The following is a 27,307-nucleotide window of genomic DNA, read 5'->3' as shown; positions in this document are numbered from 1 at the left end:
GCCTACTGATATGGTATGTTTTTTTTTTTGTCCTCATTTGCCTTACCCTCTTTTCAAGAAACGCCAACCACCTTGCGTGTCTAACACCGAGAGACTTAGGATTTTAATTATCTCCCGTACCAAGAAACGATTTAGCAGTATTGGTGGAAGAAGAGTCCTGAAAGAAAACAGGAGGGGGAGGGGGTGAGTAGACTTGCAATTACTCCATCAAGGTATTTTCCAACCTCTAGGACCAAAAACGAACCGGGGAAACCAAGACCCTAGGTCCATGGAGTGTTGTAGGCATAATCATAGGACCCGGGAAAAAAAAAAAACCCCGGAGCGCTGTCTCCACTGGACCAACACATCCCAAAAAGCCAAGTTACGTTTACCACAAGATCTGGCCAAGTCCGCCTTGGATGTTTCACATAGGGACATCAGCCAACCTGAGTGTGATGGAGCCTTTGTTTCTACCCAAACTTTACAAATTTGCCTCCTGGCCAGAAGGATTGCATAAAACAAAAAGGACCTTGCCTGGCCGGTGATGCCAGCATCCAAGCCAAAAATTATTAGTGGCAGAGTGATGGACAATGATGTATTTAAGATAGAGTCCAAAGTTGACTTCACTTCTTCCCAGAACCAGCCGTTGTAAGGGTAGTCCTTAAACATATGTACATCTGATGCTTCGACGAAATTGCATTTATTACATTTCTTTCCTGGCAGGAAACTGTGAGGAAACTCCAATCAACCTCTTCCAACAAACTCCAATACCACAAAGCTACCTCTTTGCCTCCCCCTAGTCGCTCTACCAGCTGCTGTTCCAGGTTGCTGACTTTCCCCAATGATACCCCTTTCCAACACAGGGCCCTGACCCAGCTATCAAGCTGCATATACTTAAATCTAGAAAGTCCGGGGCCAACCTGCACCCGTAACTCCTCCCATGCCCTCATGGACCCTCCTGCCAGCAGCTCTCCCCCTCTTACAGTCCCAGCATCCTTCACTGGAATCGACAAGCTATCCTTGAAACATAACGGTAAGCCTGAGGAAGTCCACACTGGTGCAAAGTTTCAAAAATAGGGCAACCCTAGTCTCTTTCTGATCTGTACCCAGGCTTTAACCAAGGACTGAAGAATTTTTAACTTGACTTTTTTGAAAAATTTCTGGTCCCCGAATTTCAACAGGAATCCGTCAATTGGCAGGTCCGCTCCAACTAGCATGACTTTAAACATTGTTCCTATCGATAAACTAGATGGTGTTTTTAAAAGCATTCTAGAGTGGGACAAATGAAAAGCCCATGCGTAATACTGTAGATCAGGTAGTGCCAGCCCCCACTTTTCCCTCCTCCTCCTCAACTTCTTCCATGCCAATCTGTTGGATTTGTAATTCCAGATGAAGGAATTGATCTCTCGCTGCCACTTATCCAAGATTTTAGCTTCAAAAGCCAGGGGGATGGTGTTAAAAATAAATGTGAATTTGGGGAGGATAGTCATCTTTACCAAAAAGTCGCATCTTATCTCCTCCCACATTGATGTGATCGATGCTACGATGGCCTCAAGCGTGTTTCCAACCCCATTTCCCTCCCTCCCGCACCACCCACATCGTCCCCAACTTTATCTACAATTACCGCCTCTCCCAGCACTATTGGTACATTCTTGCCAACACAAGCAGCCTCAGCTGCTGCTTCTGGGATGAGAGATGGCTCAGCCATGCCTGACTCTATAATATAGATAGGCTCGGAAGGTATAGGTATAGGTGTAGGTGTGGCTATAGCTGGTAAGATGTCTAATACCTGGGGTAACACTTAAAAAAAAGAACACAGTTAGACCCCCTCTGAGAGCTGTTACTTACTTTGGTACCTTTGCCAACCTCCTTACTCCTAGCCCCCTGGTTATACCTTTCCTATACCTTCCCTAGTAATAGCAGCCTCAACCTCCACCTCTGCGCCCTTATCTACTGCTGCTCCTTTCTTTGGCTGATATGGCATGTTGTGTGTTACCTGCTGCACTTTGGCAGTGCAACATTGCAAAGGGTGTTTGTCATTCACAGGTGACTTGGCATATCCCAGTCGGCCATGGCTGTTGAGCCCACTAAGGAATCCCTGGACCCCGGGTGACGTCCGGTACAATGAGGCCCATGGCAGGACCCGACGTGTAATCGAGCGGACTTTTGGCGTGCTGAAGTCAAGATTCCGCTGCCTTGACGGGACAGGAGGTGCACTGGCATACTCGCCTGGGAAGGTCTGCAAGATCGTTGTGGCATGCTGTATGCTGCACAATCTGGCCATCCACAAGGGGATCCCCCTGCTCATGGACGATGGTGAGGAACCAAGGCCACCGTCTGCTCAAGGACCTGAGTCCAGTGATGAGGACAATGGAGAGGAGGAAGGAGTTGACCTGCGCCAACAGCTCAACGACTGCTACTTCACTTGAAGGTGGGTGACGAGGTATGACTTGTACATTGTCTGGTGAGGTTGCTGTTGTTGTGAAGGGCTATGCGCAGATGTAACAGACAGGCACATGTGGAGTGACCTGTATGCGAAAATGTGTCAGTGACATTTCACATGTGACCATATGCAGGACTCTGTTGACACTTGCTGCACATTGTATTGTCTGCCTGTACAGTTATGTTGATGTTTGGTGTTGTGTTATGTCTGTGATAGCACACTGATGCCAGTGACTGTTGTTCTGTTGTGTCTCCCTAGGTGCTACGGAGTCATCCTGGCCTACATAATGTACATCTTTTGTATACATTATGGACATTTTGGAGACAGTCAAAATAGCACTAAAGACAAGATTGCACAAATTGTAGTGTGTAAGGTGTTTTATTTACAAAGTTGACATGTGAGGGGTGCATGCATTTTCACATTTAGGTGGTGATGGAGCAGTGAGTTGACAGTCATGGGAGATGAGATACAAGAGTGGAGACCACATGGATGTGGTGACCCAGTCCAACAAACATGTCCCATTCACAAGGCACTGCGGGGAAGGACAGTTCAAAGAGTCAATGCAGTGGGGAAGAGGGTTGCCATCAGGGCTGGCTCCGTGACTGACGTGTGACTGGGGCTTTGCCTCCTGAGACTCCCAGGCTCTTCTTTCGACGCCACCTTGATCTCTTGGGGGGTGGGGCTGCTGCTTGGCCAGCCACATCTGAGGACTCACCCCTCTCTGTGGCCGCAGGGGAGGATGGTGCACTGTCATCCTGTGGCACAACAGAGGGGGGCGGAGATGTTGTTTGGGATGCTGGCCTGTCTCTCAGTAACGCCACTTGCTGGCCCATGAGGTCCACCATCTGTCCAAGGCGGTTGTCGATGGACCTCATCTGCAGGATGAGCTCTCGTAATAGTTCATCAGACCGGCCACTTTGTCCCTGGACCTGTTGGTAGTCCTCCAAAACTCGGGTGAAGTGATCCAGGGATGGTGTCCACTCCTTCTGAGGTCTGGTGGTGACCCTGGCCCTCCCACCTGCCCTGCTGCCACAGACCTGTTGCCTCACCACTCTGGGTCCACGCACACCCTCCCTGCCCTCCACAGTTGTTGGTGTGGCCTGGTCATCCCCTGGGACAGGGAGGGTGCTGCAGGTGGTACTGGTGGTACTGGTGGTGGTAGTGGCAGCGGTGGTAGCGGTGGAGGCAGAGGCCATGACTGCAGGGGTCTGCTGTGCTGTTGTTGTTGCAGCAGACGTGGTGGTGGGGAGGATGGGGTCTTGGGACCTCTGGGTCTGTGGCACACCAGATGGGCCGACCTGGAGCTAATCGTCCAAACTGTCCTGGGAGTCAACATTCGAGAGTCCATGTACCGGGGGTAGAGACTGGCTCTGCTGTTCGTTGTTGTGGTCCTCAGCAGTGAGTTCTTCATCACCTGTGGATTAGATGGGTAATGGTCAGTGTTGGGCACTGTGCAAGTATTGTGGCATCTGCGTGTCATCAACTGTCTGTACACTACACAATTGTGAAATCACCACTAGTATTATTCATTGCAGTGCAGAGGAACATCATTTACTCATACATGTCAGGTGTCAATGCATTGCGTGCAATTGTTGCTGTGTGTAGGGATGCAGGTCTCACACACACACACATCAAGAAGAGTGAATATGGCTACCTACCTGTTAGGTGAGGGTGAACAGTGCAATGGCTGACTCATGCTCCTGGGTGGGAGGGAGTGCTCCATGCGGCTGGGGTGTGGGCCCGGGGGCATGGTGGGAGTTGTGGAACAAACCTCCCTCCCCAAACAGACCTCCCAGTGAAGATGGCTACCTACCTGTAAGGTGAGGGAGAACATTGCAATGGCTGACACATGCTCCTGGGTGGGACGGAGTGTTCCATGCAGCTGGGGTGTGGGCCAGGGGGCAAGCTGGGAGTAGTGATACAGGCCTCCCACCCCCAAACAGGCCTCCCAAGCAAGTTGGACAAACATCACAAGCAAGATGGCTACCTACCTGTTAGGTGAGGGTGGACAGTGCAATGGCTGACAAATGCTCCTGGGTGGGTGAGGCCGCCATGCTGCTGGAGTGTGGGACAGGGGGCATGCTGGGAGTAGTGATACAGGCCTCCCACCCCAAAACAGTCCTCCAATACAAGATGGCTCCCTACCTGTTAGGTGAGGGAGAACATTGCAATGGCTGACACATGCTCCAGGGCGGGTGAGGCCTTCATGCTGCTGGAGTATTAATTAGGGGCATGCTGGGAGTGGTAGTGCAGGCCTCCCTCCCCCAAACAGGCCTCACAGTGAAGATGGCTGGCTACCTGTTAGGTGAGGATGAACAGTGCAATGGTGTTTGGGTTGTGAAAGGAAGTACTTATCAGTGTGTTGTTTGGCATTTGTTTGTACTTACCAGCCTCCGTTCCCCTGGGTACTCCTGTGAGACTCTCCGGATGCAGAGTGGCAAGCACCTTCTCCTCCCATGGTGTGAATGTTTTCGGTGGGATGGGAGGGCCACTGCCAGTCACGTTCGCCAGCTCCCAGTACTTGTTCCTCTTCTCCTTGACAACCCTCTTGAGATCATGCCACCGCTTCATGATCTCCTTCTTGGATCTTGGGGTGGTCCCTACTGCATTGACCCTTTGTACTATCCTTTCCCACATTTGTGTCCTTGTGGCTAATGGGGTCTGTTGGACCAGGCTACCAAACATTTGTAGCTCTACTCTGACAATCTCATTGACCATGACTGTCAACTCACCCTCTGTGAATTTGGGCATCTTCTGTGAGGTCATTGGGTGTGGTGGTTGAAGTGTTTGTGGGTGCAGGTGTGTGGGTGGCGGGTGTGGTGTTGGTGTGTGAGGTATGTTGTGTGCTGGGGGATTGTTGTGCTGGTGTGATGGTGGTAGTGATGGTGGTGGTGGTTGTGTGTGTGTGTGCTGTGCTCTTTCGCCTCTCCTGTCAGATGTGGTGTATGGCCTTCTCTTCTGGAGTTTTGCAAAGGCTTGTGGTCAGTGAAGGGGCTGGTTTTATACTCAGCTATGTGGGTGTGTCCAAGTGGAATTTGGCTGTCAGGTGTGTTGTGGGAGTTGTCCTGTGCATTTATTTTTGGTTTTGCATTTATTTATTTCATTTGTATGTTTTTTATGTATTTGGGGGGAATGGCTACTTTGATTTGTGCAATGTTTGGCATCACTGAGGTGTTTTTGCATAGTCCGCCATTTTTTTCATGTACCTTCCACTGCGGTGGCTATGCTGTAGCTCTTTCGCTATCTCTCCCATTCACTCCTGTGTGCGACCGCAGCGGTCAGAAACAGCGGTTCCGACCGAGGGACCCTTGGGGATATCCTAATTTCCTGTGCGATGTCTCCGTTTTCCTTGCGGCGGGTTGTTGCTTTTCCGCTGCTTTTCCGACCGCCTCAGTCGTTTTTTTGCCGTCACCGCCCGCGTCGGGCAGTTTTGGTAGGCTCGCTACCGCCGCGGTCGGTCTTTTGTGGAGGATGATCCTAATTTGGCCGCCGGGTTATCCGCGGTCCTGGCGGGCAGTTGTTTCCCGCCTCCATGGCGGTCGGGGTGATTTTCCACCCGCTATCCTAATGGGGGCCATAGTGTTTGCGAGCAGTCGGCCAGACCAACTGGTAATCTGGCCTGTGTTTTATAAAAGATCTGAGACTGGTCGCAAACCATTTGCCAGGCCAGCTTGAAATTGGTATACACTCGAAAAGGTCTGGGGCTAGAGCCTGTCTTCGTGAACTTGGTACGGTCTCCGGATTGTCGTCTTGGATGCGATGCAGCCTCTGGGCTGACTGGTGGTTTGCTTGTTGCGCCTGGGTACTGGGAGATCTGTGGACCAACGCTGATGACGGTGTTGGTGAAATGCTTGTTTGAGTGAGTAGCAACTGTGCTTTCCAGACTGTGGATTTCGATTTTTGAGTAATTTTTGATATTCTATCTTTCCTTTTATTGCAGTTGTTGGTGTCATAGTTGTCTTATATTAAGATGCCTTGTTTAAGTAAGTTAGGATGTTTTGGATGTCGATGTTGTTCTAGTGATGCTCGGTTGGAAGAGAGCCAACCTGCACCTCTGGAGGGTACCCCAAATTTCGACATATATATCAAGCATGGTATTGGCCCAATTATGTTTAGCGCATTGTGGAATAAATATACGAGGGACAATACAGAACTGCAATGGTCACTTACTGGCTCATTTGATGAACAGATATTGAATTTCCTGCAGGACAAATTGTTCGCCAAAAGGATCAGGTAGATTCTTTAAGAGTGTGGCTGAAGGAAGCAAAGCAGCAGCGTATGAGAGCAGAGAAAGAGGCTTGAAGGAGACAGACACAAACTATTACGCAGAAAGCAGTAGCCTATGAAAGAGAAAAGACAGAGAAAGGCGTAGAGTGCACACATAGGAAGTTTCGACTGCAGACTTACAAATTTTATGTTGCTAGGCATGAGAGTGATGAAGAGTTTGGTGAAGAGCCATTAGATTCTCTTCCCCCACCACCCTATGCCCCTGAACAAATATACCCTACAGTTCCGACGTCCCAGTCTTCGGCTTCTAGTGTTGCGCTCTCTGTGACTACTGTTTCTAGTACTACAGCCTCAGCCTGAGACCCACTTGCTTCTCCTTTTACTCACACCAGTAACAGGGGCGGGTGCTGTTACCTCCCCTGCCCTGTTTCTTGGTTCCGTCTCCACTGCTATGCCCACTTTCACCCCTACAACTCTGTCTCCCTACATGATGGTACCTGTTTCTGCATCTGTTCTTTCCCCTGTGAGTGTGACACCCCAAATGCTGTTGAGTGTTGAAACGCCTGCACGTGGGACACATGGAGTGAACTGGGCAGCAGCACAAGACCGCATGGAGAAAGTGTTAGTGCGCTTTGCTGTGGGTACTGAGGAGAAACAGATGGTGGTGAATCAGGCAGCTAAATGGGCCCGGCGCTGGATGTATAGCGTGTAAGATGTGTGGAGTGTGATGAAAGATTATGAACACTTTATACAGCAGTATGCACTTAAGCATATGTCAGCCACGCTAATAGACTTGTGGGAGCAGTGCTTCCAGGGTGTTGCGCCACAGATTACCTATGACATACGAGGCAGTGTATATGCTGCAGATATGGCCCGAATTAGGTTTTCAGCATTGGTGGGTTACCGAGGTAGGTTACTCCAGAAGGTTCCGACGCTAGGACACAGCACCCCTTGAGGAAAGTCCACCCGATCTACCATCCTTGAAATACCGGAATTGCACAACTCCACAAACACTGTAATCAGACCTCGATTCAACGCTCGGCTTCAAGAACAATGGATCTACACCCTTTGGAAAAGGAGTGAGGTCCTTTACCTAAAGAGCCAGTTGCTGGACCCCTGAAAAAAAAACACTGTATATTATAAGAAATTGACAAAATCGGCCCCCTCCATGGTGATGACATTAGCTGACATAGAGGTTTTTTTCGGTTTGCTCGTGCCGGTAGATAGATGGAGACAGGTCCAAACACAGGACCATGCATTGGAGTTGGGCGGCACATGGGACAAGATCAGAGCATGGGAAAAGGAGCGCAAGCCCGGGGAGAAGCCAAAAGCAGAGCTATTGGCTTTACTGGGGCATATTATTGCCTACATGCCCCCCTTATCCTGCCGAAGTGAGTGGACTTGGACAAGTTGACTGAGTGTCGTCAGAAGAAGGATGAGAGTGTGTCGGACTTCTTTACCAGATTTGAAGGGGTGTTTCTAGATTTTAGTGGTCATGATTTGTCACAGAACGGTGGTGTGCGTTTATTTGTGAACAGATTTGTCACTAATTTGCTCATGGAGGTTGCAACAATGTTGCAGGCCTCAGAAAGTACCTAGATGACCTCCTCTTCATCATTCATATTATATATGGCACAGTACTATGAGCATAGAGAGAATGAGGACAAGCAAAAGGTAGAGAAGTTGCCCGTCTTTTCCGTCCTCTGGCTGCGACTTTTGGTACACTGAGGATATCGTTGCAGTCTAATATCGGCTATAGGTATTGAACTTCGCCACATAACTTAAAGAAACGTGTGAAGGGATACGTTTTGGGTTGACTACTAAAACTGCAGTGACCCATGATATTACCCTTTATGTTATTCTATATGGGGACAATAATCTGACTTACAAGTGCCATACATTGTGACCTACTTCAAGCCTTTGGGATCCATTGCATATTCTTTGGCATGTTCCCTTGATGATGAGGAACATGTAGATTTCAGACAATATCTAATTACAATATGGCAAACTCTTGACAAGAGTCTCTGTATACATCTTTGCAATCAACTATTATTTTTGGGACTTTTTCGATATTCCACAAACCCATATCTTCTTGCTTCCTCACTACCTAGAGGAAGTAGGTTCATACTTTTCATATGGAGTAACCTCACTGTAGATTGGGAACAATGTATAGACTACCGACTTGGCTATCTATTGGCTCCTTTCCTACTGAGATTGACTTTCCCCAAATATTGAGCGGCCTGAAGAAGTCCGCTTCAAGGATGAAACGCGTCAGCATATGCCGTTGTGAACAGTGATGCTCATGACCTTGTTTTAAAAAGTTATTGATTTTGGAAAAAAAGGAAGTGTGGAAGAACATTTGTGTTGGAAATAGACTTTATAATTGTTCTTCCCTGACATTGATATGTGGTGCACCTCTGCTTATGTTTTAAATTGTTAGGTCCCTATTGGGACTTGCATTGTGACAATGGGTGCGATCCAGTATGCACACATACCCCAGTAAGTATAGAAGGGGTTAGAATACAGAGGGATACCAGCTCAGGTGCTGTCGGGTAGAGGGTTCCACTGTCAGGCACGTTTTTTTACAAGAAGTCGAAACATTTGAAGATGAGGGTCTTGATGCAGCAAGTTGTGAGGAGAGGTGGAAAAGGACAAGGTTCGGGTTCAGGCCCACGGCCACCTCAATCTAACAGGGGTAATGCTTCAAGTGTACCTGTGGGACCCAATCAATGTGCGTACTGTAAGAAAGAGGGACATTGGTGAAATGAGTGTCTGGAATTGTTGCAGAAAGGTGGGGTCCCGAGAGGTCCGGGCTTTGGAGGATGTGGCTGCGGAGGAGGAGGAGGCCGAGGTGGGATGCAATCAGAGGACTCATCGTACAATAGGTGGAGCTGGAACTATTTTGAGGACCCTCAAGGAAGACAGTACTACCATGACGATTATGATATGGATGAAGTGACAGGGTTGTCTCACAGCTAGGATAGCTAACGGCAGGGTAAGGGACCAGTTCTAGTGCCTGCAGATCAACGTGGACCCTACATAACTGCAGATCTACAAGGTACCACCGAGAAATTTTTAGTTGACACAGGGGCTATGAATAGCTTTGTTTCCTGTTCACTGGTCCCGGAGGCAGCTCTGTCTGGCCAGGATAATGTTACGGTGGGCTTCTCAGGTGTGCCGGTTGTTAGCCCCATTTCCAAGTCTCTTGCTTTGACTATTGGCCTCTTTACGGGTGACTCCCATTTTCACTAATGTGGGGCTGGGCCAGATCCCACCAGTCTCTATACAGATCAAGAATAACGCAAAATTGCCTCGAATTCCCCAGTTCAAGTTATGAGAGGCAGGAGAAAGGGCTTTATTGCAAATAATACAATAGTTGATTAAGTCTGGTATGGTTGAAGAGACAGTGGCAATTGTGTGTAACAGCCCTATTCTTCTTATTCTTAAAAATGCACCTTTGGACTATTCTGACACCCATCCTGATGTTTATCGCTTTGTCATTGACATTAGAGAGGTCAATAAAATTGTGGTTCCTCAGTATCCTGTGGTCCCTGACATTACCATGATCCTGTATTTTTGAAAGTAGGGGACCCCTATATATTGGACAAATTTTACTTGCTATACATAGGGAAGAAACTTAGGTTGAAAAAGGTCTATAGCCAAGTACTCAAGTCTTATAAAAACAGTGTGATAATTCTAATAGTAAGTTTCCAGTGTTGTAAGTGAAAAGGTCTCCAACAGAGCCAATTTAGAAACAAATTATTTTATTTATTATAGAAATTAGTTCCAAAAATATATAAATCTTTTTTAGTAATATTTTTGTAGACTTTTTAAAAAATTGATTTTTCTTGTTTTTTTATACAATTTGTTAAATCATTGATAATACATATACATTCATTCTGCAAATGCTTTTGAATACACAGTGACAATAGAAAAAGACAAAAGATGTTAGCAATACGGCAAGGTGGATCACGACGCGCGTTTCGGCCAAGTAGCCTTCTTCAGGTGGCCGTGTATTGCTTTGGGGGCTATTTTAACAGGTCTTGGAATAGCCACACTATATTGATTGATGCGTTTTCTATTTCTGGTTAAAATAAGGTACCTATAGTATCATGATGCTGCCAGAAAATATGGGAGTAGTCGTCCCAGCAGTGAGTGTCCAGGTAAAAGACTGATTGTATCATTAGCTTGCTTCAGAGATAATCTTTGATCGTTGTTGGCTTCTCTTTATAAGGAATTTACTGGATAGGGTAGCTTTCATGTAGTTTCCACTTAGGGGTTGGTTCCTAGACATTCAGGATTTCAGGCAGACAGGAGGCCCAGTTCTATCATATTGAGGTCCGATTCTTGGACGATTCACAGCGTGGGAAACGGACAGGAGCCTCTCGGTGTTAGTGCTGCATCACGGCTGGTCTGGCGTGATGTGGGATAGCTTGCTGGATGTAAACGACCTGACAATAATTCCCCGTCTGGCAAATTCTTTTCAGTGATAGATTAGAGGAATGCTTTCTTCAGCATTCCAATCCATCTAGAAAGCAAATATCTGTTTGGATTTGTAGTAGCCGGTTGGAGCTTTACATCCTGTCATGGTCCACAAGGCTATACAGAAAGTCCCAGTAGTTATAGTCAGGCTTTGAAAACACAATTGGACTCTTTGGAACTTCCCCCTGGTAATGTGTTGCTGCAATACATTGATGCTCTCCTTGTGGCCTCAGACACTGAAAATTCACACACCATGGACACAAGGTGTCACTTTCAAAACTTCAATATTGTCGACAGAAGGTCACCTATTTAGGTCACCTACTGTCAAAGGAGGGTCGCAGACTAACACGTGAACGCATAGCTGCTATTACTAATATGCCTGTTACTAAGACCCAACGCGAGGTACGTACGTTTATTGGGATAACTTCCTATTGTCGGCATTGGATACTTAATTACTCCCTACTGACAAAACCTCTTCTTTACCTAACTACCAAAGACGTGCATGAGCCTTTGTCTTGGACAACTGCATGCCAGCAAACTTTTGAACAATTAAAGATTGCGCTTTGCTCTGCTCCTGTGCTTGGTACTCCTGACTACCAGAAGCCTTTTGTGCTTTATGCACCTGAGGTGGATGGTTGCGCGCTTTCTGTTTAAACATAGGGTTTTGGTGGTAAGCAGAGACCCTGTGCTTACTTCTCTGCTATTCTGGATAATGTCGACAAAGCGCTTCCAAGCTGTCTGAGAGCTGCAGCGGCGGCGGTTTCTATCAGACAATTGGCAGGGATCGTCCTTGATACTGGCCTCACAGTCAAGGTACCCCATGCTGTGGACACGCTTTTGAACAAGATGAAGATGCAGCACCTCACCAATGCGCGTCTCACTGGATATGAGCTGACCTTATTTGCTCTTCACATTACCATTAAATGATGTGCTACTTTAAACCCAGCCACGTTACTACCCCTCCCTTCGGAAGAAAAGGAAAATGATGTCCATGATTGTTTATTTCGGACTGAGGACGAAATGAAGGGACGAGTAGATCGGACTGATGTTCCCTTATCTGACCTGTAAGGAGAACTTCAGGTCAATGGCTATTGTTCCACACTGCCAGATGGCACTACTACTGCAGCCTATGCAATCACCACGTTCCACACTGTAGTTGAGACAACTCATATTCCATATAAGTCGGCCCAAGCTGCAGAGTTAGTTGCCCTCCTTAGGGCCTGTGAGTTGAGTGAGGGACTGGTTGTTAATGTCTACACCGACCCCCAGTACGCCTTTGGGTGGCCCATAATTTTGGGTTCCTCTGGGCAGAGAGAAGGTTCCTAACCTCGAAAAAACAGCGAATACTGAACGGCGCATTGACACTTTCCACTTGGTTAGCAAAAGTGAAATGCAGTGCTCATAAAGCCATTACAGATGATGTTGGGAGGGGAAATGCTTTCGTAGACCAGACAGCTAAGGAGGCAGCTCGATCGAAGATGAAAAAGATGTTTGTGGCAGGTCCCACTAGATGAGTTCCAGACAATGGAATGTTTGAGGACACATTGGAAAATGTTAGGGAGATTCAGAGAGAGGCGACTGTAGATAAACTGCCAATGTGGGAGTAAAGGACGGGACGTCTGGACGAGGATGGGTGTTGGACTGACTTGTCAGGGAAACAGAGATGGCTGCTGCCTAATGCCTATGTTCTCCCTGTTGTTACTATGGCTTATGGCCCGGCTCACATTTGTGCCAAGGGAATATGTAAGCTACTGGATTCAGTATGGCAGAATGACAATATCTCTAAGGTAGCCACACATCTGGTAAAGCATTTTATTATCTGCCTGAAACATAATCCTGGGAAGGGCACCCCTACACCTGCAGGTAACTTTGTACCGCCTTCGCCTTATTTCCCTTTCAAGGTTCTCCAAATGGATTTCATCGAAATGGAACGAGTAAATAACCTGAAATATGTACTAGTAGTAGTTTGTGCATTCAGTAAATGGATTGAGGCTTACCCTACCAAAGAGAATACAGCCATGGCAACGCCATGGTAACGTCGAAGGTACTCTTAAAGGAGTACTTTCCACCCTATGGATTGCCAAGCGTTTTCTGGAGTGCCAATGGAAGTCACTTTAACGCAAAAGTCATTGATCTTGTGTGCAAGGGCTTACAAATTAAGCAAAGGTTTCATGCTGCGAACCACCCCCAGTCAGAAGGCCTGGTTGAGAAGTACAATAGTACTCTCAAACTGAAATTAGCGAAAATCCAAGAGAGCACTGGGTTGCGATGGCCAGATGCGTTACCGTTGGCGTTATTGTCTACGAGAGTGAGGGCGCATTTTAGAACAGGATTGTCCCCCTCCGAGCTAGTCTTTGGGCGCCTTACTAATGTCTGGGGTGTCCCAAGACCCAAGCGCTTCTCCGAGATAGAGTACTCCCTGTTGATTGATTACTTGTATAAGTTGTCTAAAGATCTCCGTTCTGTTCACCAACAGATTCAAGCCATGCTGCAACCAGTACCAGAGGGGCCCAGGCACCAGCTGCAGCCCGGATGTTGATGGATGATAAGAATTTTTAGTGACAAAACATCTTGGAGACGAGGTGGAAGGCACCTGCCCAGGTGTTGCATGCCACCTGTACGGCCGTCAAGCTAGAAGGCCGGAAGAACTGGGTGCACGCTTCCCACGTGAAAAAGGTCCGTCTACCACTTCCGTATGACACCTGGGTGCGTGAAGGCATGGCCGATCAGGAAGGGGAGCTAGTGCCCCATTTCATTCCTTTCTCTGACGAGCAATTAAGGGGGGCACAGACGGACATGGAGAGCAACAAGGCCCTATTCGAGGCGATTCTCCCTGAGATAAGGGCTGCCCCGGATGCTCCCGCTTCTGGTGTACAACAATCTGAGTCTCAATGCCCAACTGAGCCTGAATTCCTGCCTGTTTTTGTTTATGAAGAAGTGCCTGGGCGTGTTAGGTACAATCTGCGGCCTGATGGAAGGGCAGTGCGCCAGTAGTACAGTCCAGGCATTAGTGACAGAGTTGAGCTTAGGGTGTGAGTGCTGTGTCACAGGCAACGCCTTTAGATTAGAGTGAACTACACCAGTGCACTGCCCTGAACACTGGAAAGGATTATTGAGGGTATTTGCCCAGGAGGGAGGGTGCCCTATCCTGAGAGATGAGGATTTGTTTCTCAGCAAGGGCCACAATTGTTTTCCAGCATGAGTTGCGATCGTGCAGCTCCTCCGTGGGAGTGTCATTGATGAACAATAGAAGCCTGTCAGTGAGGCTCTGATGGACACTGGGCGAAGAGTACCCCTCTGGTTGGTTGTATTTTTGTGGCTCCAAATTCCTAATGTACCAGTTTGGGTGTGCAATAATGAGGGAGGAGCAGCCTTTACTGGCTTCTCCAATGCAGCACAGTGGTACTGGGTGGTCCAGTTGGTCTGCCAGGAGTAGGGAAGTCGTAGTGGTGTTCATTCTCTTGGTGACAATGACACTGTTTGGGGTAGTCTGACACTTAGAGGACCGGCACCCTGTGCATACCCTGTTAGGGACTACCCCAGCTCCAGTTGAGCATTTGTTTGTTAGATTGGCCAGCATAAAGAAAGACATAGATAGACCTACACCCAGAATACATTTATCCAGATGCTCCACTAGGTACACAGCACCACTAATCCTACGAAGTGTTGGGTGTGTGGGCTACTCCCCTCAGATATGCATAAAACTGTCTTACTAGTGTTGTTGCCCTTATCATATTTAGGTAGCTATGAAGCCTGGTTTCAACTGCTTTCTATAGTATACATGCATTACTATGCGGATGCGATGAAAATGACACTGCCTGATTATGAGGCGGTTATAGATTATATAGTGATACATCATGTCAAGTCAAGTCAATTTTATTGTATAAAAGTATTAAAAATTATTACAAAGTACATTTTGATCATCATAGAACATAAAACACATGTGTAGTGTTAACTATTAGAGACTGTTAGCCATATGAAAAATAAATATCATGTATTTCAAAAGTATGTCTATCTGGCCTCGTGTCCCAAATTTCTTGAATTCCTATACAGTTCAGGGATTGGGACAAGAAACCTCCCCAACTGTTCGGCACGTGCAATATCTGTCCCAGGTGTGTATCCATGATGTAGTGATACATCATGGATACACACCTGGGACAGATTGAAAGGAGGGTACCCTGCATCCTGACGCATGTATGAATGTATTTACAACTTATGAAAATGTCACTTGGTTACAGAATGAAGTACTAGACTTCTGAGGATTCAATGTCACTGAATAGTGTAAATGTTTCCAGGAGCTTAATATTACTGAAGATAAAGTTATGCCCATCCCCATGATAAACGCAACAGCTAGTTTTTGTCTTCATGGGTTAGGGAATGTTTCAGTAGGACAGAGTCATTGTAACTGCACATATCAATTGAATACTACCAGTAGTCCACCCTTGCTGAAACCCCAGAATGTCTATTTCATCTGTGGGGAACAAGCTTACACATGGCTTCCTAGAGGGTGGTCTGGCCTGTGTTATCTCTCCTTCCTCCTGCCTACCATTTATATTGCACTGTCCAATTATCACAAAGATCATAAGTTGGACCGTAGGGATCTTCATGTGCATCAAGTTAAGAGTGTTGTTAATTCAGATTATATTGATCAAACAGATACCTCCCTACAGCAATTCACTGATATAATGAAGGGTATTGCACTGTTCTGGGGCCCCATGTTCAAAAGCAGCAACATTCTTGGCCTTGCAAGAGTAGTTGAGGGAGTCATCAATACTACTGCTGGTATACTAACTAATAGTACAGTCAAGCTCCAAGCTACGAGGCTCATTTTGCTTCAAAATCGGATGGTTTTAGACATCATTCTAGCTGATAGGGGTGGAGCTTGCCGTGTCATCGGCTGCAGTTACTGTGTTTACATACCAGATAGTGCGCCAACTGTGTATTCTGCAAATAGAAATTACGCAAACTTGCTTCACATATTCATTAGGATAATGGTTTGTGGTCTCTCACAGGGTGGATCTGGGGTCTACTGACTTTGTGGGGTTGGAAGATATTTCTTGTCCTAATAGCCATTGCAGGAGTCATATTTACAGGTTATTTGTGCATCAATACCTCCCAGCGTGTTGCACTTATTGTGCGAGTAAACTCAACCCTAATATTACACTGCCCAAACAGGATAATACGATTCCCCCTATAATGATGCAAGAAATTCAGTCCATTATTTTCATTGATGAGGGTATCTTTGAATATTAGATGAATTTGTTTTGATGCTCGCATTTTATTCTGTTTTGCTTTGAAATATGAATGACTATGCCATTCCTCCCTTCCCACTTAGAATCATAAAGACCCTGCCAGATAGCAATAAAGCTTTTAGCGACATATGCGAAAAGGAGGGTCTGTTAGGGTAAGTGCAAATTTATCTGTGAGAACATCATGTTAGCTTAATACTCTTCACCCTCTTCTTCCTCTCCTTCTCCTTCCACACTGTCTGTTCCCACCTCTTCGTAATCCTTCTCCAGGGTGGCCCTGTCTCGACACAATGCACTTGTTAATGCTATATTAGATTAGCAATATTTGGCTAAATAGATGCCATTGGTGTTCACGTTATGCAACCCACTGAGTTATCCCTGTAATATGTAAGCTTTCATTAGCCCGTGTGACTCATTTTGTATTTCGTAATCCGTATCAGACTGCTTGGACTATGCTCATACTAGGCCTTAGTATTCAGAATTGCTTGCCTCAGAAGAACACTGTACTTCATTATTATTCTCCCTCTGTTCAAGGCTGCTACCTGACTTGCTAACAAGCAATTATTCTGCTTCTGCATACCATTCTCAATGTGTGACGCTGAGACTTGGCACAGTGACCTTGGACTACTGATAGAATGTACCCATCTGGCAGGTGCTAGCTCCTCTATGCCTCCTTTGTCTATGCCCGGCTCAGGCTGGTAGTTTTCTACTAGAGACGTGGCCAAAGTCTACAAATGGGGTTTCCCATGTATTAGCAAACGTTGGGGAGTCAGTCCCCTGGGCAGACATCTTAGGGTAATGGTCTGATAGGTCTCCTCTGCAGAGTATATGATGAATAAGCGCAAATTTATATTCTCTACTGGCTGACTTGACCGGAAGGCATAGCAGTATGTTACCCGCTTGGCCCTAGAGAGCCCCGGCCTTCACTCCAATGAAGCCATCGTTGCTTCCTCATTCTGTCCGATTCAAGGAAGGAACGTACGCCTTACCACTTTCAAAGTTGAGCAGCCTACACTGCTAGTAGCCTTTAATTTACAGGCCCTGGGCACATGTAGTACCACTTTACTAGGGGCTTACAAGTACATTTAATGTGCCAATTGGGTGTGAGCCAATTTTATGATATTTAAAGGAAAGAGCACATTCGTACTGGTTAGCAGTGGTAAAGTGTGCAGAGCCCTAAAAGCCAAGAAAAATGTGTTCAGTAAAAAGGGTGGGGTGGCAGCAGGGTAAAGGCCAAAAGTTTGGGAATGACCTTGCAAAGAGGGCCAAGTCCAACACACCCCCATCCAAACCATAGTCAGGGTAGACTGATCAATACCTTGATGGGCTTCCCTGCTTTGGCAATAGAACACAATACACAAAGACCACTGCCCGCTACTACAGTTATGTTATCCAGGATGCAGGTAGCAGGCACTAAATGCCTGGGACAAGAAAATGCCGACTTTCCAAACGTATACAAAAAAGTGTTGAATGGAATCTTGAATAAATCTCAGTCTCTGGTAATTACGCGGGCCGCATCCCAATCAGGGCTGGACTGGAAACCGGTACCGGCCCTGGCAAATAGCTCGGCCTACCCGGGGGTGTTGGGGTTTGCTACTGGAATGCTTAGTGCTGCTTTTGTTGCTGGAGGCCTATGTTTTGTTACCGGCCCCGGTAAGAAAAACAGTCCCGACCCTGGTGGTCCATCGGAGAAACACCTGGTGCCCTCTGTGGCCAGTCAAACCCTGATCCCAATCCATAGTTATTTTGCACATCATGCCACCTTAATTTGGAGTCAGCTTATAAGCAAATCAGTCTTGACCCTGCTCCAGTCAAGCTAGGTCCTTCCTTAAATGGAACCCATTGGGATGGGGATACAGCCCGAGTAATTACCAGTGGTTGAGATTAATACAAGCATTCCATCCATCACTTTTTAGGTCTCGCATAGGCAGCGCATGCGCTGCCTCTACGAGACATCAAGTAATCTGTATGTGTTGGCAAGCGGCTGGTAGTTTCTCTTGCCGCTTGCCATTTGATGAATGTTGAGACAGGTCCTGTTAGCTGGCTTTTTACTACCTGTTGATATTAAACTGACTTCCGTGCAGTCCGGTAGCAGCGGTCACTAACTACAGTTTTTGTATGCTAGATTGCACTTTTTTTTGTCGTGCATCTTTGCCTGTCGTAAACATGGCAGCGGCGCATGTGAACGGCTGTGGCAGGAACCAGTGTGTGCGAGGGTGGGCAGTGCATGGTGCTTGTTTAGGACATGTGCCTTGTGTGCATCCAACCACCACCCCTCCTTGCATTCCTCCCTCGGTCCCTCCTTCCACCCTCCCTCCATCCTTGAATCACGAGCCTCATCGTTGCAATGCTGCGATGCTGTGATTGCATTTAAAATGCTTGTTTATTACTATGCAGCCGGAGCCTGCTTCACAGGCAGGAAGCAATCCCTTTTCTGTTTTTTTCCTAGGGCAGCAGACTTTTAAATGTCTGTCTAAATCCGCAACTTAAAAAAAAATTGATAATAAGTCTAAGGCCTCTTTCTGTAGATGGATGGTTGGATGGTTGGATGCAGATAACTTAGCCAATTAGTTAGACAAACGGGCCTTTACAGTCGAGCAATGCAACTGTTTTGGGGAAAAAAGCTACGTCTAATGTTTTACCATCACCAGTTTGCAGTTTTATTTACAGAGATCTGCTTAAAATTCTCCTACGCGGGTAACCAGTGCTACTCTGGGTATAACAGCAGGTTTTATCCTGGTTGTGTCCGATTTATTTTCAGGACACTAAACCAATGCTTGAGTTTACTTTTACAGGAAATTAACATATCTTCTTTAGCACACTGTGACCATCAGACAACTTCATCAGTATCCCTTATGGGGGCGCGATAAGTCATGGAACATATTCAGTACAGCTCTCAGTACCATCTAATCTGTATACCACATAATTCCAAAACACAAATACCTTCAGCACCGCAAAATTCAACCACACAACTAGCAAGTGCAATTAAACCAAAATAATACCTTTATCCTCTATACATCACATGCCAACTACCCCTAACATCTCACAATTTCACTACCCCCTCACATCATGCTACCGTCCTATGAATAGTAAAACGAAGTTAAAATCCATCTCTCACCTCCACCACCCTCTAGTTAACGCTTACATTACTCCTTCTCTCTCTCACAACACTATCTAGCTCTCTCATACGCTAATACATCATTTCTCATATTTGTTCAGTTCATGTAATTCGGCACAGTCTCATAACCACTCATTTTATACAAATTAGCACCTCTAATACACACTAACCATGCCCGGATTTTTGTGTCTTTTACCTACACATACATGGCCTCTTTATAAGTCTTCAACATTCTCTACCCTTCTTTCATTCTTTCACATACAGTTTTTCTACTACATTCTCCAGTGTTTACTAATCACTTCTAACACACTCTATCCATATTACTTTCAATATATTCTATACAATGGTCACCAACATCTATTCACCATACCACTTAATTCCAAAACTAAATGCACTAAACACCACACAATTCCACCTCACACAATTCAACAATTACCAATTCCAATACAAACAACATATTACCACTACAAAGAATATACATCCACTCCACTACAAACAAATGAACATATGCCAAAAACATTATCGTTTGAAATACCAATAGCTCTATCTTTCACAAATGCAAGATCTACTGCATTGCAAATGCTTGTTGTATATTTTAGTGAGTCACCCTATGTAGGACAGTATGCCCAGACTTGGGTCCTGTGCACACTGTGTTAATGGAACCAAACTGTACCCGGTTGATGAGCCCATAACTAGGGCTAAACTGGTCCTTGGGTGCTTGTGTCCCAGTTCAGGGAGGACCTGGCTTGGTAGTTCAGGCTAGACTTTTACGACTGGAGCATAGTCAAGACTGACTTGCATGTAGCTGGGTATACACTGAGGGAACATGGTGTGCCAAATAATGATGGATTGGGATTCGGCCCCAAGTAATTACCAGTGGCTGAGAATAATTTAAGCATTCCATCCATCACTTTTTTGTATACTTTAGTGCAGAGGTCTTCAATCGTTTTTGCTCTTAGCCCCCCTAAGTAAAATGTTTTGAGTTTGGCTCCCCCTCCAAAACTTAATGGCAAGGATTGGGGGAGCGGGAGGGACATGGCTACATGCAGGAGTTATAAGATGATTTTAGGAGTACTTTTTCTATAGCTCATAAACCACACTAAATAAGAGACTTATAAAACAGCAAATGCATCAAACAACAAGCATTTACAATGCAACGGTTTCGCCTTTGCAAAAGTTAGAGCTATTGGCATTGTAAATGACAACATTTTTATTTATGTGTTGGTTTTGAAAACAGATAAATAAATGGCATTGTTATTTACAATGCCAATAGCTTAATCTCTCGCAAATGCCACACACACACACCCACAGAGAGCCCCCCCACACACACAGAGCCCCCCCACACACACACCCACACAGAGCCCCCCACAGATCCACCCCACACACCCATACAGAGCCGCCCACACACTGTGAGCCCCTCCCCACACACCCACACAGAACCCCCCCACACACTGCGAGCCCCTCCCACACACCCACACAGAGCCCCCCCACACACCCACACAGAGCCCCCCCACACACCCACACAGAGCCCCTCCCCCACACAAACCCAGACAGAGCCCACCCATACACTGCGAGCCCCCCCACACAGAGCCCTCCCACACACTGCGAGCCCCCACCCCCCCTCTCCCAAGTAAATGTCCGCTCTCAGACCTATCATATGAAAGAACAGAAGTGAAGGTTTAATTCGCCCCTGTAATTACTGGCATAATTATAGCCCTGCGAGGCTGCGGGGCGGCAGGCGGTGCAGGTTCGGGCTGTTCCCGAGCCAAAAACTGAAGGCTGGTCCCAGAATCCAGATACACAGTGGGAGGAGCACCACGAGCAACAGGCTTCAAGGTGCTAAAGCATAGCGCTTTTTCTCCGGTTCACCGCGGGATGGACCGGTCTTAGCCGTCTGTGCTGTTGAGCCATCCGAGAGCAGAAGAGCTACAGAAGTTCTATTTGGCCAGCGGGGACTTCAAGGCGCTGCAGCAAGCGCCTTGTGTTCTGTAGGCAGGCAGTGTCTGCTACAAAGTGCTGCAGCGGCCTGCATTTATTCACAGGGCCTTGTGAGGAGTGGAAGAGCTGGAGCGGCCTACCTTCATTGTGTGGCAGCAGCTTCAATGAGATGCGGCGTCCTGCAGCACTCTAGGCAGCAGGGGGTTCAATGAGCTACGGGGCCTGAGTTTAGAAGGCGGCAACGGGTGTCAATGAGCAGTACAGGGTTCAAGGAGCTGCTGCAGCCGGTGCTCACTAGGCCGCTGGGCCTTCAAAGACAGCAGATGGCATGTGTGCTCTAAGCTATTCGTTGTCCAGCAGCGCTATGTTCTCTAGGCATTCTGGCTTCAAGGAGCTGCAGCATCATGTACGCTTTGGGCCGCCTTTGCTTCCTTTGCAGCGCTGCTTTAAAGTGTCACAGAGGCCTGTGCTGTTTCTGGCATAAGGGCTAGAAGGGGGTTCAGACCAAAAATTATCTAGGCAGGCAGGGCTACAAGGAGCTGTTATCGTGTGTGCCCTCCTGGTAGACTTAAAGGAGCTGCATGGCCTGCGCTGTCCGGCCGGGGCGGACGATTTCTAGACGGTAAAGCACTTTAGACAGCAAGGGCTTTAATGAGCTGTAGTGGTTTGTGCTCTCCTGGTCGCAAGGGCTTCAGGGGGCTTCAGCGACCTGTGCTGCCCGGCGGCGGCAGGTGATTTGATTTCTAAGCAGTAATGGATTCAATGAGTAGCAGCTGCCTGTGTTCTCTGTCTGGCTTCAAGGCGCTGTACTGTCTGTGCCCCGGGTCAGCATAGCGTGAACGAGCTGAACGGCCTGTGCACGATCTTCGAGGAGCCTCAGTGGCCTGGGCTATTTCTGCAGCACTGGCTTGAAGGAGCTGCGTGGTATTCGCCCACTGGGAAGAAAGCGCTTCAAGGAGCTTTAGTAACAATTTTTCTGAACTTTCTGCAAAATCTAAACATAAGAAACCCAAACCTCAGGAAGACATGCTCTGACAGTAGGCAGTTTCCAGGAAATTCTCTTCGGAATCTCCCAGGGATATAATGCAAGCATTGGTACCACGTGGCATGAGGAGAAAAAAGGCAACTGACCCAGGACCACACAAGTGCGTGGATTCTCTTCATGTAATACCTTCCAAGGAGGCCGTAAGGCATGTGATAAGCTCCGCTATCATCTCTTACTGTTGTCTTTGCAGCGTTCTGCTTTCAGGTAGCTTTGGGGATTAGAAAACTACTTTTGGAAGAGAACATTAGGCTATTAAGGTTAGAAACAATTTCTTGAAAAGTGGGGCTGAGGACTCCCTGGCACTCCGTGTCTATACACGCTATCAGTGGCACATTCACTACGAAATTATGATTTTCAAAATATATAGAGTCCTTTTCATAATAAATTAAAATACATCTGGTCAAAGAATTGCATACACAAATGGCACAGGAGAGTTCTGACTCCGCTGCACAGTGAGCCTTTTGACCACCACACTCATTTTTTATTTCTATGCAAAAATATGCTAGACGACATAACAGTTTATAAAAAACAATGCTTTATTAATGCCACTCTTGAAATAATGATCCTACATGCAGTCCAATTTTATTTAAATGAATTATCCCAATATAAACATTGATTTCTGTGACAAAGGCCGCCGGCCGCTGTCCTGCCGCATTTTAAACCCAGATAAGGCAGCGTTTGATGTGAAGGTGCTCTGGTTGGGGTTGGGATAGGGCGGGTAAAAAAGGGCCACGGACAGTGTGCGGGCGGGAGGGAGAGGGCCACGGACAGTGTGCGGGCGGGAGGGAGAGGGCCACGGACAGTGTGCGGGCCGGAGGGGGCCACGGACAGTGTGCGGGCGGGAGGGAGAGGGCCACGGAAGTGTGCGGGCGGGAGGGGGCCACGGACAGTGTGCGGGCGGGAGGGAGAGGGCCACGGACAGTGTGCGGGCGAGAGGAGCGTTTGATGTGAAGGTGCTCTGGTTGGGGTTGGCATAGGGCGGGTGAAGAAGGGCCATGGACAGTGTGCGGGCGGTAGGGAGAGGGCCACGGACAGTGTGCGGGCGGCAGGGAGAGGGCCACGGACAACGGGCGAGAGGAGCGTTTGATGTGAAGGTGCTCTGGCTGGGGTTGGGATAGGGGGGGTGGGAGGGTGAAAAAGAACCACGGACAGTGGGTGGGCGGGAGGGAAAGGACCACGGACAGTGGGCGGGCGGGAGGGAAAGTGCCACGGACAACGGGCGAGAGGAGCGTTTGATGTGAAGGTGCTCTGGCTGGGGTTGGGATAGGGCGGGTGGGAGGGTGAAAAAGGGCCACGGACAGTAGGCGGGCGGGAGGGAAAGGGCCACGGACAGTGGGCGGGCGGGAGTGAAAGGGCCACGGACAGTGGGCGGGTGGGAGGGAGAGGGCCACGGACAGTGGGCGGGTGGGAGGGAGAGGGCCACGGACAGTGGGCGGGCGGGAGAGGGCCACGGACAGTGGGCAGGCGGGAGGGAGAGGGCCATGGACAACGGGCGAGAGGAGCGTTCGGATGTGAAGGTGCTCTGGCTGGTGGGAGGGTGAAAAAGGGCCACGGACAGCCTCATCGATTCATAGTCGCAGTCACAGGAGTGCCGTAACAAGCGGAACACGACGGCTAGTAAATAAGATCTCTGGGTGCCTTCAACAGCGATTTAGGAAACCGGACCTGAGACTGGAGAGGCTGGGGGCGGCCGGGAGCAACTGTGAGTACGGCTTCTTCGCTCTTCGCCCCTAACTCCAGCCCGAGTCTGAGCCCTTACTCTTTTGCCAGCAATATCTTGCACCAAGCCTTCCACCTCCCGCCACTTGCTTCCCTCTCGGGGATGCTCTGCTTCGCTACGGTACCCTCTACACCTCTATACCCGGTGCTTTCTACACCCCCAGAAAACCAATACTAACCTGTCAAAATCCTGCAATTACCAGCTGGCAGCCACGGATAGACAAGTCAGGTCCCGGGCCTGCAGCCACTCGCAGCGCGGCCCGGGGAATGACGTCCCGGGGGTGTCCGGGCCGGCAGCCAATCACAGCGCGGCCCGGGGAATGACGTCACGGGGGTGTCCCAGGCTGGCAGCCAATCACAGCGCGGCCCGGGACATACGTCATCAAGGGGCGGGACTTAAAAAAAGAGTCAGAAACGCCCACGATTCGCGTTCTGACCGGGAGAAAGTGATTGACACTGATGTCTTCCAATGGCTAGCCTCCATTTATGGAGCTAGCCAATGGTAGAAGGGGCGGATTCAAGTCCCCCATACTGTAAACAAAAGTTTTCGCCTGGGCGTAGCCCTGCTTCGCAGGCCTACGGCCAGGTCGAAACCTAAAAACAAGTATTATCCCAAACATTCTGCTTCCCATAATTGGGGTGATGTGAGCCCCTCACAATCTTGGACCCCAATGCAACTACACCTGCTGCACTAATGATAATTGCAGTCCTGAGTAGCAAGCTATCTCCTCTGCATCTTTTACCTCTTCCCCACCATAACGGACCATCACCTCGGTCTTATGCTTTAAAGGAAAATAATCTCCCATGCCCCTTTTTAAAAGGTAGACAGTCATAATTGTAATGCAGTGGGCCCATAAATCCCCTTGGCCCCAGTCCTGCTGCATCTGCTTCCTTAATGTTAACCAGCAGTGGTCACTTGCCCACCTGGCAGCAGTACCTGCTGCACTGACGACTGAACCTTTAAAAAAAAGGCCACTTATATTGGCCCCTTCTTTGGAGTATCTCTTTCAAAAAGCTGTCCATGGCCATTTTAAACATAAAAATGAGTCTCCTTGAAGTGCTCCCTGCTCTGGGTCATCTCTTTGACAATATGTATGATCTCACTCCTTTCCTCCATCCCCCGGACCATTACGTGAGGCCCCAGGGGTCGAGAGGATTAGGGCTCTGCATCTGAATGCAACCCTGCTGGCCTTCTAGCTGCCACCACATGGACTCAGCTTTCACAAAAAAACTGCCCCCGAATGGGTAATGCTGACTTTGAGGTGCCTCTGCCTGAAAGCTAAGGGTGTTGCGGTAGAGCAGAAAGTTAAAAAAGAAACCAGCCTTCTTACCAGTTGTTAATTGATTGAGGCACTTAAAGCCAGGGCCACTGGAATGATAGGTTTCTGCAGCAGCAGCGTTTTCCACATAATTATGACTTTACTGCATTTGCTACATAATCCATAATCTGCTGCATAATCTCCAGATTTCAACAAAAAAAACGTAATTCTAGCTGGAGTGGAACAAAAGTTACTTAAAATGTGGTAAAGTGTTTCGAAGCATTGGAAGGCCCTTTGCAAATATTTACTGGTAATAGTTGCTTACTGCTGTATTTTGGTGTTAAATTGGTACTAATGAGGTGAAATATTTCCCCTGACAGCGTTACTATGAGTTAAAATGAAAAAATAAGGAAATAATGCCAACCATAAAGTGTGCTGCATTGTGCCGCATAATGTGGTTCTCTCCTGCTGAATAATTCCAGTGGCTCTGCTTACAGCTTCATGGTGGCAAAGATCTATTCTTTTTTAGATGTAATGTAGGGGTGTTATTTGATATCTGGAATAATAGAGACACTTACAAAAGTGTCTGCATGAGATACAGTTTGATTACTTATTACTAAAAAAACAAATTCTGTAAGAACTTGTTTTATCTCAATCACTGCATCATTTTGCAGCAGCCTAGTCAGACTAAAATACTATTTTTAAATAATGACTTACATATTTACAGTGCTGTATGCCCCTGGCTGGGATCTCACAGCACTATAAAGAGGGCCACTAGAGTAATGCGGCAGGAGAAGGCGAAATTATGCAGCAGGGTTGTTAGACCTGGCACCATTGGCGTGGGTCTCAGAGCACTGTGCCACTGCCAATCAGTGCCACAGTGCAAGTGCTCCCTGTATAAAGCGTATATGTTGATTAGATTCCATGATTGGCTTATTTAGTTTACTGTCAGACCCCAGGAAAGTGCACCAGGGGTGCCCAGGGCTTGTAAATCCAAATGCTGCTAGTGGGCTTGCCACACTGATTGTGCCACCCACAGAAGCAGCTGTGTAAAATGTGTCTAAGGTCTGTCATTGCAGAACCTGCGTGCAGTCTGGTACTGTCATGCTGACTGGGCAAGTGCACCCACTTGCCTGTCCCTAAACCTTCCCTTCACTTCATGTGAGTAACCCCTATGGTAGGCCCAAGGGCAGGGTGCATTGTAAGCATAAGGTAGGACAAGCCCTAATGTGTGTGGCATGTCCTAATAGTGAACTACAGCCATTTCCATTTTCACTATTGCAAGGCTACCTGTTCTCATAGGCCAGAATGGGCTGTTAGTATTGTTACATTCTATGATCCTAACAGACTCAGGGAACATGGTAGAAATTCGAGTTTAGTATGCCTGAACTCAGAATAATAAAATGCATCTTTTAGTAAAGATTATTTTAATATTCTGTGTTTGAAAATACCACTTTTAGAAAGTTGGTATTTGCTTGCCTAACCTTTTCAGCCCGCCTCTGCTAGGATGTGTATCTGCTGTCTGGTTTCTGTGAGTGACAGGGCTGGGGAATTCCAGGAGACACACTTGGGTAGCCAGGTGGTGAATAGGAAGATTACATCCAGATGGGTGGGAGGAGTGCACCTAGACTCTGAATAGGGCTGTGCTCTGCCACCACAATGCTGGCTCCACCTCCTGGGGAGCGTCCGATGTCTCTGCTCTGCACGCTGAAAAGACAAGCCAGGGTCATATCAACAAAGTGCTTAAGTAATGGACTGAACTAGGCAAAGGCCCCCTGGCTTTAAAGAACAAAAGAATTGTGCTCCAAATATTGGGGCCCTGCTCCCAAGAAATGAGATCCTGCTGAA

The sequence above is a fragment of the Lissotriton vulgaris genome, chromosome 1_1 (genome assembly GCF_964263255.1).
Source record: "Lissotriton vulgaris chromosome 1_1, aLisVul1.2, whole genome shotgun sequence".
Lineage (NCBI taxonomy): Eukaryota > Metazoa > Chordata > Amphibia > Caudata > Salamandridae > Lissotriton > Lissotriton vulgaris.
The sequence above is the reverse complement of the archived record's forward strand: the minus strand, read 5'-3'. Positions refer to the sequence as shown.